Source organism: Rhipicephalus microplus, chromosome 5 (genome assembly GCF_043290135.1).
Source record: "Rhipicephalus microplus isolate Deutch F79 chromosome 5, USDA_Rmic, whole genome shotgun sequence".
NCBI lineage: Eukaryota > Metazoa > Arthropoda > Arachnida > Ixodida > Ixodidae > Rhipicephalus > Rhipicephalus microplus.
Window position 1 is genome coordinate 59,854,654 of NC_134704.1, and position 17,985 is coordinate 59,872,638.

Sequence of the window (17,985 nt, forward strand, 5' to 3'; positions counted from 1 at the left end):
CACAGGGCGTATCTAAAGAAAGCGAACTAGTGCATCGATTTTTAATTATTTAGGCGTTGTTTCTGACACATGTTACTTGCGTTTTATGAAAATCCCGTTAAAAAATATTTCGGCTTGTGTAGAATATGTAGCACATTTGGAACGCCGTTACAAACGGTCTGATGGAGCCGCAGACGTGATTTGTACATCTTGTGCTCGGGGAGTCGGTGGACTGCAATATTAAAGTTCATTTCGCTTTAGACCTCGTTAGTTCTCACAAATGTCCCCTATGAACAGTCGTACCGATAAGTTTTTTGTTGCATTAAGCGTCAATAAAGTTGAGAGGCGTGAGTTCTGTTGTGCGAACAACTTCATCATCTCGGGTCTGTGGTATGATTCCCTGTGGCAGATAAAAAAAGAAATACTGACAATCGGTTACATGCTTTGGCCTCCTCCGCAAGGCAGTCACGCAAAAGTTTCCACCTTATTCGTGTCAACATTCCTGAACTTCTGTACGGAAATAGCTTAGAAAAATACCCCGGAAAAAGAATCACTGACGCGATGCCCAAATGTGCAACAAGCTGCGCTAGCAGACAGCCTATGCTGCGAGAGATACTTGCGTGAAAACACAAAAGGTAGCAGCGGCGGCTTCGTCAAAGTAACGCCTTTTCTGACAACCTCGTACTTCCCGGTGCCTCTCAGCAACTGCTTGACTGACGTACGATCTTCGACACCCGTTTCTTGTTCACCTCGGCTCGCCGCATAACGCTGACCTGCAAGGCATGACAGACAGCCTTGAATGTAAGGGTGTAAACAAAATCGCATTAGGACGAGTCTCTCCTTGAGGTATGAGACTTACCTCATAAGCTGGCAAGTGTGGCGCTCTAACAACTTTATACCTTTAGCGCGTATCTGGCAATCAGGAAACCGTAATCCAAATTTCCTGTAGCGACAGACTTTCCAAAGCATGTTTATGTGATAGACACATAAATTGCATAGACTGACGCTCTCCATGTAGTTTATGTGTTTTCCTTTGTATTCGTTTCCATGCGCGGCGCAGAGGGTATTTATTAAGACATCTATTAACCAGCACTTCAGTGTAATCTTCTTCCTGTAAAACCAGTGCGCTTTCAAACCCTTAATTAGTGCGACAAGACTAACAGATAAAACGTGTTGGCGACGTCTTAAAAGGCAGACACATTCATGTAAGAGAGTATATAGAGTGGTGGTATAGAACCGTTTGCAGCGCCAAGTCACAAGGGATTCACTGGGATGAAGGCGTCATAGTTTATGAAACATTTATATCGGTTTGTGATGAGGACTTCCTACCTACACGTTACACGAGCTAGTCGTGTCGTCCTGAAGAGAAAGCTATAGCCAATCGCTGCGGAAAGGCGAAATCAATCTCCTGTACTGCGATTTCCTGCTGGATGAACTCACCTGAAAGGCGTTAGTCTAGAGTCCGAACCCGGAACTGGTGCTAGAGTTCTCGTGAACTAATGAGCTTCCTTCGTGAGAAAATCGCTGAAGTAAGTCTGGAAGACTTTAGGGGCGGCTCGTATTGTCGTATGCTATCGTCATGTCACTTAGCTTGGTGTAACACTCCATAGCAAATACCACGGGCGAAAACAAAAAAAAAATATGTGTAAGCGAAAAATAGAAAAAAAGAGAAAGCGACAAATAGAAAAAGGAAATAGAAATTAAAAAAGAAATAGCAAGAAAAATCGAACTAAATTTGGATACAGAGGGAAAAATATATGATGATGTTACGTACCTTAGGAATCGATGTTATGTGAAGCGTGCGCACGCAAGCTCACTGTGTTGTATTTCTTTATTGAGACAATGTTTCGAACTTGCACTTAATATATGTACAAATGCACGCACAGACATACGTTAAACGGCTGCATATGTTTTATATCACTAGTTGTTTACAGTTTCGTAACGATGCCATCAGCAACGCGGATATTATCAACGCCTGAAGTGGTAAGCTGATATAAAGCGCTGCTGCTCGCAAGGATTGCAGCCCTGGACACTGCTATGCATTAAAAAGTTGAGTGGATGACACCCGAAGTGACAGCTGTATCGTAGGGAGTGCATAATGGGAAATGTTGATGAAATTGGAAAGCCAGCTCTGCAACCACGATTGGGTTTCATGAACAATAGGGTCTATTTGAAAGGTAGTTCTGAGACCTGGCTTACCTGGCGTGGAATACTTGGTTACGACGCAGAATGGCAGGGTTCGATTCCTTTATCAAATGAACGTCCGGCCTATAATCGAGTATGCTTGCTCAGTTTGGGGTCCGTGGTTAAAGCAGGAAATCAAGGCACTAGAAAGGGTGCAAGATTTAACCGTAACGTTTGTTCTCAATCATTGTAGACGGCAATCTAACATACCCCTTGTGAAAGAGAGTTTAGGGCGGGGAACTCTGGAAGTGTGGAGGAAAAAGTCAAGATAAAAAATATTTCCTAGCCCATTTCATTCCAAAACAGGTATAGATAGAGATAAGTACAAATTTCGACCGCGTTACATCTGAACATGACTTGAGCATTCTGACAAAGTTAGATAATACAGGCGCAGAACTGAGTCGTTCAGGAACACATTTTTTCCCCACACAGTTTGGCAATGGAATCATCTTATTGATGATATTCCCATCGTCACCTCTAACTCTACCTTATACTCCTTGTTATAATGTCATGGGCTCTATAGTCATGATCATTTTTGAGTGTACATTTTTTATGCAACATACATGTAAATATGTATTAATTATTAATTATGTAGTGTGTAACCCCCTTGCTATAATGCTTTTTGGCGCTGAGGGTACACTTATAAATAAATAAATAAATAAATAAATAAATAAATAAATAAATGCTGGGACAATGACATTTATATCAATGCTGCCGATGCCCGCTTTTTCTTAACGATCAGGTGTTAAAACAACTCGATGGATACTCTATAGATACCCGCCCCAGGGTATGTGTCACTGTTTTTTTAGAAAGTGTTGGACGACGGATGCGACAGGATTGTGAGATTAATCATGTCATGACCAGCGACTCATATTCTTCAAACCATTTTACTCTCCTATACTAATTTAGGTTTACCCCAAGTTAAGGAGATGATTACGAGAGCACCGAAACGTAAGCAGCTAGCTTGCTGGCTAAAGAGACAGATGCTCAGAGCTACCTAGACAGTGTGTTTAGAACAAATGTTCGGCGATTTAGAAATCGCTGAACTCTAGTTTAGGAAAGCATTTCGCTGTGTGCAATGCACGCTACAGCAAACAGAAGGCTCAATGCTACATCAAAGTTAGCTCGAACACTCAATGTTAGGCGGACGCTCAATGTGCCTATATACAGTACGCAAAGAAATGATTTGCATTAAAAAAAAAACTTGAATTGAGAAAAAATGAAGAAAGCGACAATCGAAGAGGAGCGAAGAAGGCTGCCCAACTCCAGACTTTTTTTTTACACTCTGCACCACGAGGGCGAAGATGCCTTTTTTATTTTTGTTTTGTATATCTTCATATGGTGAATGCGTGCACCAGATTTGCTTTATTTCCTGGACCTTCCTATTCCTTGTGGTATTTGACACAACTGATTTCTCATTGTTGCGGCGTTGTCTTTCGTTACTTCATTGTTGTTCCTATACACCGGCTGCTCATCCGCAGTCGTGATCGAGCAATTTCCCTCTCTTTTCTCCCCTTTATCCCTTCCCCAGTGCAGGGTAGCAAACCGGATGTGCGTCTGGTTAACCTCCCTGCCTTTCCTTGCATCTTTATCTCTCTCTCTCTCTCTCTCTTCCCTCGAACGCTCTCTAAATAAAGCGATCGTTCTGAAAAGGGTGTACCTGACAATCGGCCGTCGTCGGTGAGAATTTTCGGAGCACTGACGATTGCGTAAAACTGCGGGAAAGTGATCTTTTCGCATTTTTATTTACCTATTATTTAAGGCCCGCTTTTCAAGTGACTAATGGTTGGCACGGACGCTTGCGATTTTTCAAAAATAATGTGGAGCCCCCCCACCCCTGAATTGTATTGTTAAATCGTGGTTTTTGGCACCAACAACACCCCAAATAGTTAACAATCACTTCATTCATCTGGATTCGTTCACCAAAACAGCAGCGGCTCTGTCGTTACCTTGCCTATCTTTTGTGGTAATCATTATACCCACAAACTGAATTATTCGCACTGAAAAAGAAACTGCCCATATTAAAGCACGTTCTAGCCGTTTCCATACTCAAGCTGCAAGAAGAGCATACTGTATTACTTAACGCAGCACCATTGCATCTGTTTCGGGTGCGCAAACATATAACATTATATTGTCGAAAGAAGTAATGGTAACGCAAACAGATTGATGTGTACCTTGGATCGCGCTGGATTTTCGGGTTACATCGGCTCGTGGGCAGATTTTCTTAACCCGGCGTTCAATCTCTTGAGTAGAACCAAATACCGATTCTCCAAGCTTCAGATAGTCAGCTCGGAGAGTCATCTTCCTAATCTCCAACCGGAGCATCGTCAGAGCGCTGTATTCTCACGTTCTTTCGCAATGCGTTAGTGGTTCCGAGAAGGAACCCCCCGCACGTCCAGCATTCGCCGCGCAACGAATGGCCGAAAACGTAATTAAGCCCGCGAAAGGACTAGGAGCTACCCGAGTAAATCATTGCGCAGGCGTCACCTCAACCCGACGAGAGAGAGCGCGACCGAATATAACGGGACGCGCGCATCTCTGCGACGTCGTTCTCGCTGACCGGGTCGGTTCGTCTCGTTTCCCTCACAGTGCGTACTTCCTCGCACGGCGGCCTCGGGGTCTCGCGCTTCGTCCCAAGGCTTCTTCCTCCTTCTCCTTCTCGAAGCGTCACCGCTGCTGCCTTGAGCCTCGGAGACATTAACCCGACGACGGGCGACAACTTTTCCGTGTTTCCTCACTTCGACAGGGCCGAGCGCAGGCACGGCTTAATGCGCGTGCCTAATAGCTCCGAACCCATTCTCGGTCTTTTTACTTGCATCTTTTCATTTCCATTTCCTTCCGCTTTCTTTGTCTCTTTTTTTCTTTCTTTCTTATTGCAATGCTGATTCTTTTTCATCCTGCTGCCCCTCTCTCTCGTACTGCTCTGTGGTTCATTTGAGCGTGAACGTTGTCTACGCGTGCGGCTTGGTTATCCGCTCCAGACGTCCCGTACCGTTCGGTCGCGCCGGTAGCCGACTCCAGCGGGTGGTCTCTTTTTTATTTCTTTATTTTTGTGCTCTGCAGTCTTGTACTGTTGCTTCTTCGTTGCCTTTGTTTAGCCCCGCGTTTTTCTTTTTTCTCGTCACTATCCGCTCCCCCTTTTCACCGCTTCTATTAAAGCCCAGCTCTGTGTCCCTCGGGTTTCTTTTTATCACCGCCCTTTCCTCACTTCTAGCGCTTCGAAGCGTTAGTTTCCGTGCGTTCGGCCTCTCCTCCTATAACACTTGGCTGTTGTTTCTATGCACAAACTCCCCTCCGTGCCGAAGTGCTTTCGCGCGAATCACGATTTCCGCGTTGTTCTTCTTCGGCACTCCTCCTCTTCCTCGGCATGGCCGCAGGATGCCTTGACACTATCCGCGTCGGCCAGCCGTGACATACTCCTTTTCTTGCTTACCGCCTTTCGGTCTATGTGTGTGCGTACATATATAACTGTCTGTGTGGTCGCGTATAGGTGCGCGTGAGTGAGTGCGTTTGAAGGGAGCGAGCGGGTCCCGCGGGCCTTGAAGATTGGATTGACATAGTGCGAAGAAGAGGATGGGGACGGGCGAAGGACGACAGCGCGAGAAGCCGGCAGTGGCGCGAGCTTTGCCGCTTCGAGGTCGCGTGCGCGTCTTCGGCGCGCTCGGTTGCGGGGAGCGAATAATGCGCAGTGTCACTTCATCGGGAGGAAGCGAGACCTTGCCATTCAGAGGAGACCAGATATATTATGAAGTGTTACATTATTTTTCTTGTTCATTTTTCTTTCCTGGAAGTCGCGAGACGCTATACTCCGATTCTTGATAGCTTTCGTACCATGTATGACTACTCGGAAGGTCGTACGCCAGCTTATCGTGATATGCGACGTGGTGTCGGTGACGAATGTTGTGGGAAACGGCAGATAGTTCGAAAGCTACGGTGAAAAAGTTTCTTGAACTCGGGAATGATAACGTTGGTAATTATTAGTAGACTCTCTGTTTGTGGGCTTGCAAGGAATTTGTCCATGTTCAGTAAAGAAAAGTTAATATACGAAACACGAATGCGTCGTCGGGGGATCAGGTATGTCAAGGTTTACTCGTGTTACGTTCGTCTGCTGTTAGTTTCGTCTGCTCTTACTCCGCTGTCATGCCGCAGTGTGCCCACACTTCCCGCGTTCTCCGACTACGCTTCTACTCGTGGCTATGCAGTTTTCTACGGAGTACGGCGTCATTTGTTTCGACCCGCCATGATTGTGTACTGGTTATGATGCTCGACTGCTGACCCGAAGGTCTCGGGATCGAATCCCGGCCACGTCGGCAGCGTTTCGACGGAGCCTAAACGCTTGAGGCCCGTTAACTTAGCTTTAGGTGCGCGTTTAAGAACACTAGTCAGTCAAACTTTCCGGAGGCCTCCAGGTACTACGGTGTCTTTTACAATGCATTGTGGTTTCGGGACGGGAAATCCCATATTTGCACATCGCACGAGTAGTTACGGCGGATGCATGGAAGCAGAGACAAGGACTGAAAAGAGCGCTCTTTTTTTGTCCTTGTCTCTTCTTCCGTAGTTACACCGTAACCACTCCTAGTCTTGCGTTGTGCAAATATGTTGATTTTCAATCACCAACTAGCCCAAACATCTGTCTTATCGCGAAACCCCAACAATTAGGACTTGACGCAAGTACGGGGAACGAGGGGATTCACCCCAGAGACCGCACTGAACTCGTCGCTGTTCGTTTTTGCGTCTGCTGCCTTAACTCGCTGCTCAAACTGAACCAGTCCCGTTCCTCGTCAAGGCCAGTTCCACCCTTTGGTTCAACCCACGCCCCCTTCTTTTGTTTCTTTCAACGTCGCTCTTGACAAAGCCGATAGACCGAAGAAGCGGGCACGGGGGTAGCCGAATACATGCATAAAACGGAAGGACTATATACACGCGGGCAGACGGCGAAGGGGTCAGCAGGCTAGCAATGCCATTTCCAACAGGAGGTTGGCGGGCCAAGTTCGAGTAGCCTCCGACGCTCCCTCCTTTTCCACTTCGCCTTCCGATATACGCCTCTCTGTAGACGCCGCTTCCGCAACGCCGGACTGTTTGTTTCTGCTTGGGCGAGCCGTCCCGTCACTGATGGGCGAGGCGACGTCAAGGAAAGGAACGAGCTGCGTGTTTCGCCTCGTGGAATAAATGACCCCCACTGCACGAAAAGCGGCGGCAACCACCGACGGAGCCGTGGCCGTGCCGTCCGAAGATGAACCGCGGGAGAAGACGGACAACATTCCCGATGGTGGCGGTAGCGGGAAGCCGCGAGACGTACACCGGCTGGCGACTCTTTCGCACGCATGGAGGGAAGGTGGTGTCTACGGAAGAAAGGGGGATAAAGTGAGTCGAGTATAGGAAACGTCTGGGAGAACAAAAGAGATAGATGGATACTCGATCGTTTCCGGTGGGCCTTGTTGCTTTTCATTGTTTCCTCATTTCCTACACTGCTTTGGTTCCCCCCTTTCCCTTCTACTTTACTTGGGAAGACAGGGAAGGAGGTATGTGCGAGGCGACATTAGACTAGATAGAAGAGCCAAACATTAACTCAGCCACGTATGACTATAGTAGTAGTTAACCTCACGTAATGGATGAGGCTTGTAGCTTCATTCTACGGCTCTTCTGCGGTGCGTGAGAGGTCATTGCGTGTATATATGCAGGTATACTTTTATTTATTTATTTATTTATTTATTTATTTATTTATTTATTTATTTATTTATTTATTTATACTGTAACCATCACGTGAGGGTCATTACAGGGAGGAATATAAACACAAAACAAAAACAATACACATTGACAAAACAGACATTACGTTTCATGTTGCCGGTAGTACAATTCTAGCGAACACTCAAACGCTTTGACATTTGCGATAGTGACAGCGTACTCTGGAAGTCTATTCCACACTTCTATACTGTACGAAAAAAAAAGAATTTTTAAAGCCATCCGGACGCGCCCAAAAAGGCCTTATTGGGTGACTGGTTCAACCGAGCTCCTCGTTTGGGTGCAGGTTGTATGTATGTGTCTTTATTTATTTTCATTTCGCCTCTTATAATTTGAAACAGGAGTTTTGCAGTATGCACTCCAAATTTTGCTCGTTGTTCATACGTTACTATGTGTAAAGTGAACAACATAGGAGGCATGCTTTATACAAGCTGTTTCCAGTACCCACTATATCTGCGTTTCATGAGCTGCCCTTAAGGGTTACTGTGTTTATACACTTTTAGATCCCTGCTGCTTGCAGAATGACTGTTGGTTGCGCATGTGCACTCGGATCAGAAACAAAAGGAGGCAGCGTAGATCGTATAATCTGCAAAGAATGAACATTTCATAATAAATGAAGCTCGTGGCTATAGCCACCTTGAGCTACAACCGCCGTGAATGCATTCCATGAATAGTACTATTCTCGAATATTTACTCGCCTGGCGTTTGCTCGAAGTAAATTCAAAGCTGAGCGATGTGTACTTAATTGTCGTGGACGCCTCTATCTTTATCGTTAACCCTGAGAAACAAGGAATAAGTTTCGACCTCAAGTGCACCGTGACCAACAGGTCAAGCGGAAATAAAAAAAAAACGTCGTCACACGGAGTACTATCGAACTCCACGCCAAAATAAAAGGGGGGGGGGGGCGCTCTAAATATCCTTTTTTTTGTTTGTTGCTTGATTCCTCGGCGGCCTCCATATCACCTAAACGCTGCTGTTAATTGCAGTCGTCGTGGCCGCGTGCATTGCCGCAGCCGTGGTATGCATCTTCTCTGTAGCACCACCAAGGGAAGTATGGGAGCTGGTTTTCACGGCGGTCGACCGTTGGCCGATGGTTGCCCGCAGGCGACTCTTGGGTTGTAAGGAACGGTATTCGAGTGGCACCGACCGCGGAAGTGTTCAGCGGCGACGCCTGTGCAGTGCCGATGAGGTGGCTTGCTTGCTTAGTCTTTTCATGACATCTTTTTTCTGTTTTGTGTGCGGAAATAGAATGGTCAACTGCGATAGGTGGTAAGGGGGGGTTGCAAATGAGAGCCAGCGTGAAGTCGCATTTAGATAACTGACTTCACGCGGGTAGCCGAATAGGAACCAGAGAGATGCATGGGGTGAACGTGGAATTGCGTCCGTTACGAGACTTACTTAACCGCATGACTATAGATTGCTGTACGTGTGGTTTTCGGTGCCGCCACATCCATGGGCTGTATACCTTTTCCTTTTTTCGGCCTTTAACGACTAAACGAAATGTTACGTCGCAGCCCACTGTTCTACGGTAGGCACATACACCTGAAAACGATTGGGTTGGTGTTCGCGTCTTTATATACAAGAACAAAAACACATTCGTTTAACGGCCCAATGTGACGGTGTCCTTGTGTACTATATAGTAACTGCGGGCTGGTTGTAACCTTTCATGGCAAGTAACGTAGCGAGTACGGTGGCAACAACAAAAAAGAAAAAAAAAGGACGACGCTGGATGGGAAGTTTCGATGAAGCATATATATAGGCAAACTTGCCGGACTAAATTGAACCAGGGGAGTGGAGAAGGACTCGGTATTAGCTATGGGCCACCTGTGCTTCTTTAGCGAGCAGCCAAATCTCGCTATGGGCACAAGATTCTTACATTCCAGCCCAAATCCGATTGCGTCCACCGCAGCTTGGCGTATAACTCGCTTTCTCGTGCAGCACTAATCCGGCCGCTAAGCCATCGCGGTGACCGAACTAACAAATACGGTAAGCTACACTTATGAAGCATCGTTGTATCCCTTACTACGTGTTTACAGTGATATGACGAAGAACATATATTTATTTTTATCTACGCTTGACTTCTTGCGTATAGGGGGTTCTATTACCTCGCGCCAAAGGTGCGTCTCGCAGTTCCTCGGGCTATATAGCGAGAAATGAACGAATGTTCTGCATCACTTTAGCAACAGTTCCGCTAGCGTATTGTCTATCGTATCGTACATTGTGCAACTACTTCAAAACACGGCCTAGTAGTGACATGCAGTCGTTGTCGTCACAATGATTCAGTTCAGTTCAGTTCAGTTTATTACCTTAAAGAGAGAGAGAAAATTTTTATTGCGGAAAGGCAGGGAGGTTAACCAGAAAACAAAGGCCCCCCTTTCTTGGAGGGGCATTACATAAGGGGTGGGGTTTTATTTAGGTTAACAATAAGCAGTAAAAGTTGTTTTAGCATTGAAGATGATCGAAAATACGGTCTTGAAAGGCAGATGATGAGGCGATGTTGGCGATGTCCCGGGGAAGCCCGTTCCAGTCCGTGGCTGCTCGAAAAAAAGAACGAGGCAGAAAAAGCAGTGGTGCGCGATGACGGGCGGGAAACCTGAAATGGATGACTGGTTCGATGAGATATGCGTGCTGCGGCTGCTATATAAGGTGGCTGATTATGGGAGTGATGATGATTGTGATTATGGTGGTGGTGACGAGGTCCCTTGAAGCCGGTGGTTGACGCGTGTAATCACACTCGTCCTTCTAGACACGAGTTGACCTAAGTTTTTGAACAATTTAACACGCTTGGCTCATGGCTCTACGCGTCGCTGGCCAGCAAAGCGACGCGGGCATTGCTAAGTTTTCTAAAGACGACCGGACTACGCGACCGCTTATAAGCGTGCAATGGACAAGGTCACATCTACACACACGTTGCCCTTCACTTCTCTCTCTCTTCTCCTTTAATCCCCTCACCCCTTCCCCCAGTGCAGGGTAGCAAACCGGACGTGCGTCTGGTTGACCTTCCTGCCTTTCATTTCTTCCCTTCCTCCTCCTCCTCCTCCTCCTTAACACGCTAATACAAGGTCAAACTTATGACACGTTACCCCTTAGCTTGTGCCACCAGCCTTTTACGCACAATCGCCTTTTATGCACAAGGCTGCGTAACTATTTCTGATAGTAATATGAAGTGATGAGTGGATATGTCTATGTATGCTAGTGTGCCCAACTTATTTCCAATGCTTTTATCGAGATTTGTCACCAATTGATCCACCAGCAAGTTCTTTAGAGTATCATGGACAATCGGGGCAGGGGGGACGAGTTTGGCAGTCCAGTCCCTGCGATGTCGCTGGCCTCCTGTTACGAAGTTTGCACGCTGTATTACTGACAGTCTCTAACTTTTCGCGTAACTGCTTGCTTGTTTCCCTTTACTGTGTGTCCCTTGATATGCAGCAAGGAACTTTGCAATATGTCCGATCTATCCAAATAAGCTGTAATTTCTCTTTCTTTCTTTTCTTTTCTTTTTTTTTGCTTATGAGAAGGTACGAATGATTTATAATCGCCCATGTAATCACGGTAGATTAGCGATACTGCTGATCTTCCTGCCTTTGTGGCACAATTGGAAAGAGCAACCTCAAAGTAACTCGCGCCGACGCTAAGGCGTGACCACTGTGCGCCTCTGTCCTACAGAATCGTTCCGTACCCTTAATTTACAAACTTTCGTTCAGGCTCCTTGATTCCTCTCGAAGCCATCCTGTACACAATATTATGGCCATCCTCCCGAGCTCCCCCACGCGCCGTTGCGAAGAATATTGTTCGTTCGCACTGTCTTCCTCGTCGCGCTTCCTTTCCTGTATCGGGACGCGTAATGCGGCTTTGTTACACGCGTATAAAAGCGGCGTTTCCCTCTGACTGCGTATTGCCGCGGTAGCCGAACGCAGGCCGATGGAGCGCCGCGCTGACCCTTTCCACGCCCGGACTAAACGGGCCGTGTTCGCCTTCGCTCCTGGCGCGTGGAATGCCGTTGACCGAGCAGCCTTGCAGCCGCGATTTTCTTTTTCTTTTATCTCCGCGCGAAAGGCCGCTTTTCGCGGCTCTTTCTCCCCTATTAGCGAGGCGTAGTTATTGTGCGTGCAAGTATACTCGCGTTCTCTCGTCGTCCGCAATACGCGTGATCAGCGAGACTCGCTGGAGCCGCAGGACGGAGATTGGATCTGTGTAAACGTGCGAGGCTTCGTGTCTAGACGGAAGAAGAAGGAACGAAGGTTACCCGACTACTGTTACTACTGACGATTTTCTCACTGGAAGGCGTCTGGAATGATTAGCTTTCTGGATGCGGAAGCTATTCACCTCACCGCGCACTGCCCGCTACTATAGGACTTCTGGACGTCGAGCAAATGGTATAGGATGGAGAGGCTAATAGCGACCAGAGAAGGCAAAATAACGCCTAAAAAGTAATAAAATTACACAAGCCATTACATTTCTCAAGCATCTTGAAATGTAATCATATTGAATGAAGAGCTGCGGTTACACGAAAATAATCGCATTTCGCAACCATCGCTTTTGAAAAGTTAAAATAAAAAAACTCTTTCAAATTTAACCAGAGTTCATCATTCACGCATTACCTCATATACACTTAATTTATAGTGCGCATGTAATCGAATATCCGAAGAATTTTTCAGCTTTTCTCGCTTGAGGCTTAGCATTCGGAATAACTTGTCTTTGTCACTTTGTAATCCTTTCTTGCTCAATTTTTTGTGCCATTAAGGGAAGTTGGCATTGCGTGTTTAAGCCAGAAGAAATTGGGAATCTAAAGAGTAACTTTTCTTCAGATTACTTGCTCGAAGTAATTAATAAAATTAATAGCCCATGACAGTAATTCATTACATTACCTATTACAGGCAAACAGTATTTTTAATTACTGGAATTTCGTCATCAACAAGTTACATAGCGGCTTGGGTTAACATCTTTCGCGCATTCGCGGCACAGGTCTCGCGTCAAGGAACGCTTTCGATGAGAAGGGTGAAGGCAGCAGGCGCCGCAGGCCGCGCTTTATGCTTGGATACAGGGTAGCCAGCCGGTCTGAGAACTGGCTAACCTCCCTGTCCTTCCTCTTTCAATCCTCCTCCTTTCAAGATAAGATCAAGATAAGAAGTGCGCCTTTCACTGTGCTGACTGAAGAAAACGAAATGGTGGCCGCAATGACGTCACCGCAAACTCCCTATAAGAAGAGACTAATGTTTCTTGGCTGCTCAGGCCTATACATTTAGGATTTACAATGCTAGAAGCTTGGGCTTGTTAGAAATTCATGACAGTATAGACCTTTTCTCTTAAGGCGTTCTAGGCGCCGCCATAGTCCTCTCTGGGCTGTTGTTGGCTCAAGAAAGACACTGCCGAGGCTGTGACGTTGGCTTTCGTACTATCGTGCAACAGCCCAGAAAGGAGGAAGCCTTCCTCTCCGTAAAAAAAAGCTCCATAGACTGACATTTCAAGGACACAAAGACCAGAAATAAGACGAAACACAGAGCACTTGTCATTGTGTTCTCGTACTGTAAATAGACAGGCTTCTTTGAAGATGTGTCTTTGCCATTTGACTCTGTTATCAACGCCGCTGTCAGACACCTTAGAGGTCTAGATATCGAGGACGTGTCGTGGAAGAATGTAGAGGGCCTTGAGCTTGAGCAAGTCTCCCCTGCAGCCGGTTACAGTGCAACAGCATGCACTGACGGCATGCATAAACTTGCACCCATGAACATGAGTACGAAGGGAGCACACATTATCTTGGCACATGATCGCCCCCAAAAAAACGTGAGTGGTACATGCAATTTAAAAAAAAATGAGCTAGAAAAACGAAACAAAAAAAAAAACCACAACCTCAAAGGCGAATTCCATACCTGTCATAGCTCACGAAGATCGCGTGAAGCGCAGGCCTGTGACACTAAACGTCAAATCCACTTCGCGTTTAAAAAATAAATTCTGAAACTGAGTTCACAAGCACACGTTGCTCAAGTGCAGGCGGTATACTCATATTCGGTCGCGTCGGCTACGCATATGAGTGAATGCCTGAAGTCGGGAGCCATAGGATAGTGCATGAAAGCGACATAGGCAGTCGTCTATTCTACTTCACACGAGTGCTGTTTTTGCGCTGAGTGTATATCAAGCCGGCGAATTCTGCGAATGCACGTGGAAGGGGGACGCTGCACAGGCGCGTTCGTTGTGCACCTACCTATTTTCTCGGGGCTTAAAACGGAATGCATCGAAAACAGTCGAGTGTTTTCGAGGTATGTATGACTAAATGCTGCCTATATCGACGAGCTTCGGCAAGCGTTTCGCCGCCTGACGTGCAGTGAACGACTTCATTAGTTTGTCGCGTGGTCCAGCAATTCGCTTTGCTATAGAAAAACCGCAGATCTGCCGCTTTTTCCAGAAGCATTAAGGACGGTTGTTGTATCCTGCATAGGCGGATTTCGAGTACTACCATAAATGTAATTACAGGTGTTGCAATGATTGGGCACTGGTTTTTTCTTCGAAAACGAGAGTGAGGTTGATTGACCACGATGCTGGCGATGAGCCGCTGGTCTGCTGAACAACGTTTCATTTCTGAACGTATTATTTGTCACCGCCAACAGCAGCAACCCAAAAACAGAACTTGTCGGGTCTTTTGCCCAAGGCCCTGTACCAAGAGCCGTCATTGCTTGTTAATGCGGTAGAACGCGATCTGGCGAAGAAAGTGACGACCAATTGACTACGTGCGTATGAAGACATCCGCAGCTCTCAGAGGTTCTCGGGGATAACAAAAAAAAAAACGACTGTGCGAAGTGTATGTCTTCCTCTTAAGGGCCCTCAAAGAGGGACAGCTTAATTTCCTGTCTTTGTTCTTGTGACGGAACGCGCAGAATGACATGTTGCAGTGATTTAATTGTGAGGTGAATCACTATATTTATCAGGACCTGTTTGCGATGCCAAATAAAGTAAAGCTTAGTTACGTATGTCTCAATCAAGTCAGCGCTTAAGGAACCGGCTGCTAACATCCTCATTATGTCGTTGTGGACGTCTTTTTCTTTACCTGCTCGCAGCACTCTTGTACGTGGTTATAGTGTTGCTTGTCCATGAGACTAAATCATCGAAGTTGGCTGACACCATTCTCTGCGTAATTCCCAGTCTGTCGTACGCTGTCGTATCCTGTCGTATGCTGTCGTCGTCGCATAGCGAAGTGCAGGCGAAAACCACATGTAGCGTAGCCATCTGTAGCACTTGAATGCGCTCTCGCGCCAAAAAGAAGTGTTCTTCCTATTGCTTTTTCGAAGCCCTTGGTGATGATGATATTAGGTGAGGAGCACTTCAGGTGCCCAGTATGTCGTATGTTGTCGTCGCCTGGCGTAACGCATGCAAAGCTACGTATAAGAATAGAAAAAAGAGAAACCAAGCTGGAAATACAAAGAGATAGAGAATAAGGGAAAAAGTAGCTAGAAAGCTAGAAGTAAAGAGAAATAAAGAAAAGAGGTAGAAAAGGCGCAATGAGAACAAGAAAGACAGAGAGGATGAAATAAAACAAAACAAAGAGAAACGAAGAAGACTGTCCATCTCAGCATTTACATAGCAACACTGTTGGGAAGCTTCTTTGACTCTTTTTTTTTTCGCCCCACTCTCCATCATTCACTCCGTGGATATGCTGCCATTTTTTTGTTTCTTTGTCTTGCTACAGTTTGTCGACCTTTACCTGTGCAATGAGAAGGCCTAAAGAGCGATTATTCTCAATGCCGTAATTGTTATTGAGTACACATACGCGTTGGAATGTTCGCTGTATCTACCTCAATATTGAATCATTGCTCGTTTAGGAACTTCAACGTGTCTTCAACATTGAATGACGCACACGGAGCTGCTCTGGTTATACGTTTCATCTGCTTGCGCACGCTTCCTATGTTCCATGCATTTAATTTTCTGATATTACCCCGCTCCGAAGCCAATGTGGCTTTTCTTTGTAACTGAACTCACGTTCGAAACTTTTGCGCTATTTGATATGCAAAATGTTGTCACGTGCTTTTGTGGGAAAAATTTTATTTGCTCGTCATTAATGTCCTTTTTTTCATTTTCTTTCTCTTCTAGGTAAGTGCCCTCGCTGACCTAACGCTAATGGTGGTCCTTCATTTCCCGCCGTGTCCACGTGAGTTTCTGGTAGCTTATACAATGGCCTCGTCCAGTAGGTGTTTTGGTGCATTTCTAATGTTTTAACAAATATCATGTTTCGCTAATAGTATATCCAGCGTGATCAATGGCTAGCAACTGCTCTGTTATGCAGTTCATTAACGTCGGTAACAATGAAAAAAAAAACACAGAAATATAAGATTCACTCAAAGAATCGTGATGTACCTTCCTTGTGTAGGACATGTACGTCCAGCAGTGGCCGTTACGAGAATTTGGCTAGGCCCGAAGCCCAGATTATTGCTTATCTTCAAATTATAGCCACGAAATAGGAATTTGCAGGTCAGGCAATTCGGTATAAGCTAGACAGCCGGCTCTCGGTATAGCGGGAGCTGAGCGTGCAGCACAAAAATGTAACTGTAACCCCACAGAAGAGCGGCAATTCAACCGCCAATCGTTGCTCGTCATAGCTGGGGCTTTAGCTGTTGGTCTAGATCAAGCTAAGTTTTGCCTCGAACTTCACCAAGAATTACATCTGTCGTTGAATGCGTATTACCTCGAAGTGATTCCCTGGCCACCATCTCTAACCGAAGTTCCAAAGAAATACCGTCGCGTAAACTGTCAATTTCTCTTTCGCGGGGCTTACAAATGAGTTTCTCCCGTACGTGAAAAGGCGTTTGTACGATAGAAGTACATCAATACACTTACATCAAGAAAGTACGTCAATACCCTTATGCCTGGAGGTGAAGCGAGGATTTGGCGATTTAAAAGGGCGACTTACCTTCGATAACGGTATGCCTGACGCGCGTGTATACCGCATGGCGAAAAGGTCATCTTATGTTCGAATCGCGCAGCTAGGAGTGTTTGCGACGAGGAATTCAGGAAGCGGGATTTGGTCGCTGCGAAAGCGAGGGGTGTCATGGCGCAACAAAGGTCTATCGAAAGGAAAAATGGAAGAGAAGGTGAATGCGCCATGCGATCGAGAACCGAATCGTCGACGTGTTCGGCGGTATGTCAGCATAGGCGGCAGCGCGTACCTTGTAAAGCCCACAGAAAAAGTTTGAACGCGTGAGGAACTGCCGAAGAATGCGGTCCACCTCAGACAAGAGAGATAGAGAGAGTTGCAGCCATGCGATTTCGTCGAGACTCGGAATCATGCTTACGAAATGGAAGAAGAAGCAGTGAAACGTGTGGTGCTTGCCAAAATGTCGGCCGTGTGCTTTTACCGTCGAACAGGCGATAGCACGCGAAAACCAGGTGGATATAACGGTATTCGACAGTAAAAGTCTGGGGACGTGACAAATCGCCACACTACGCAGAATCTCGTCTTCGCATTGGACAACTTCAAGGGAGGCTACACGACGAACTCAGCTATATACCCACAGGTGACGTGCAACGTGCACGGCATATAAAAGAAGTTAAAATGCGACGTTGAAATTCCCGAGTAAGAGTATAACGGCCGCTGAAGACGCCAGCCGAGCCGTTACGTACACCTTACATCCTTACAGGACAAGGACATATAGATAACGTCGACACCGTAAAAACGAGTCGTATTATAGATGTCCAGTTGATGGGAAATCCTCTTCCGTCAACATTCGGGACGTCCCGGTCGCGGACGCCGGCAGCCGCGCTGATGCTTCGCTGGGCGAATCTGGTGAGTGCGTGCGCGCGCTGCGCCGCGTAATAATGACGACGGACAGCTTTGGAACTCTCGTCTTGCATGTATGTATACGTATCGGGAGAGGTATATGCACGAAAGCCTTCTTTACAAGCTGGAGGGGATGCTTCTTTGCGAAACCTTTACTCTTCTTCTTCTTCGCAACCGGAACGTGACGTGGATTGGCCTCGAGTGCATGCATTAAAGACGGTCGTAAATAATCCTGGAAGTTAAGGGTGTTTTGCTCTCGCGCGGCTTCTGGATTTTAGCGCGTGGTCGCCTCCTTCGAGCGGGCGCTGCAGAGA

At 46.4% G+C, this 17,985-nt stretch overlaps 1 protein-coding gene across 5 annotated transcripts in view; it reads left to right on the top strand.

The window, feature by feature from the left end:
• Window positions 1–17,985, top strand: part of LOC119174491 (uncharacterized) — a 791,579-nt gene that overhangs the window by 430,707 nt on the left and 342,887 nt on the right. The gene's annotated exons all lie outside the window — the stretch shown is intronic.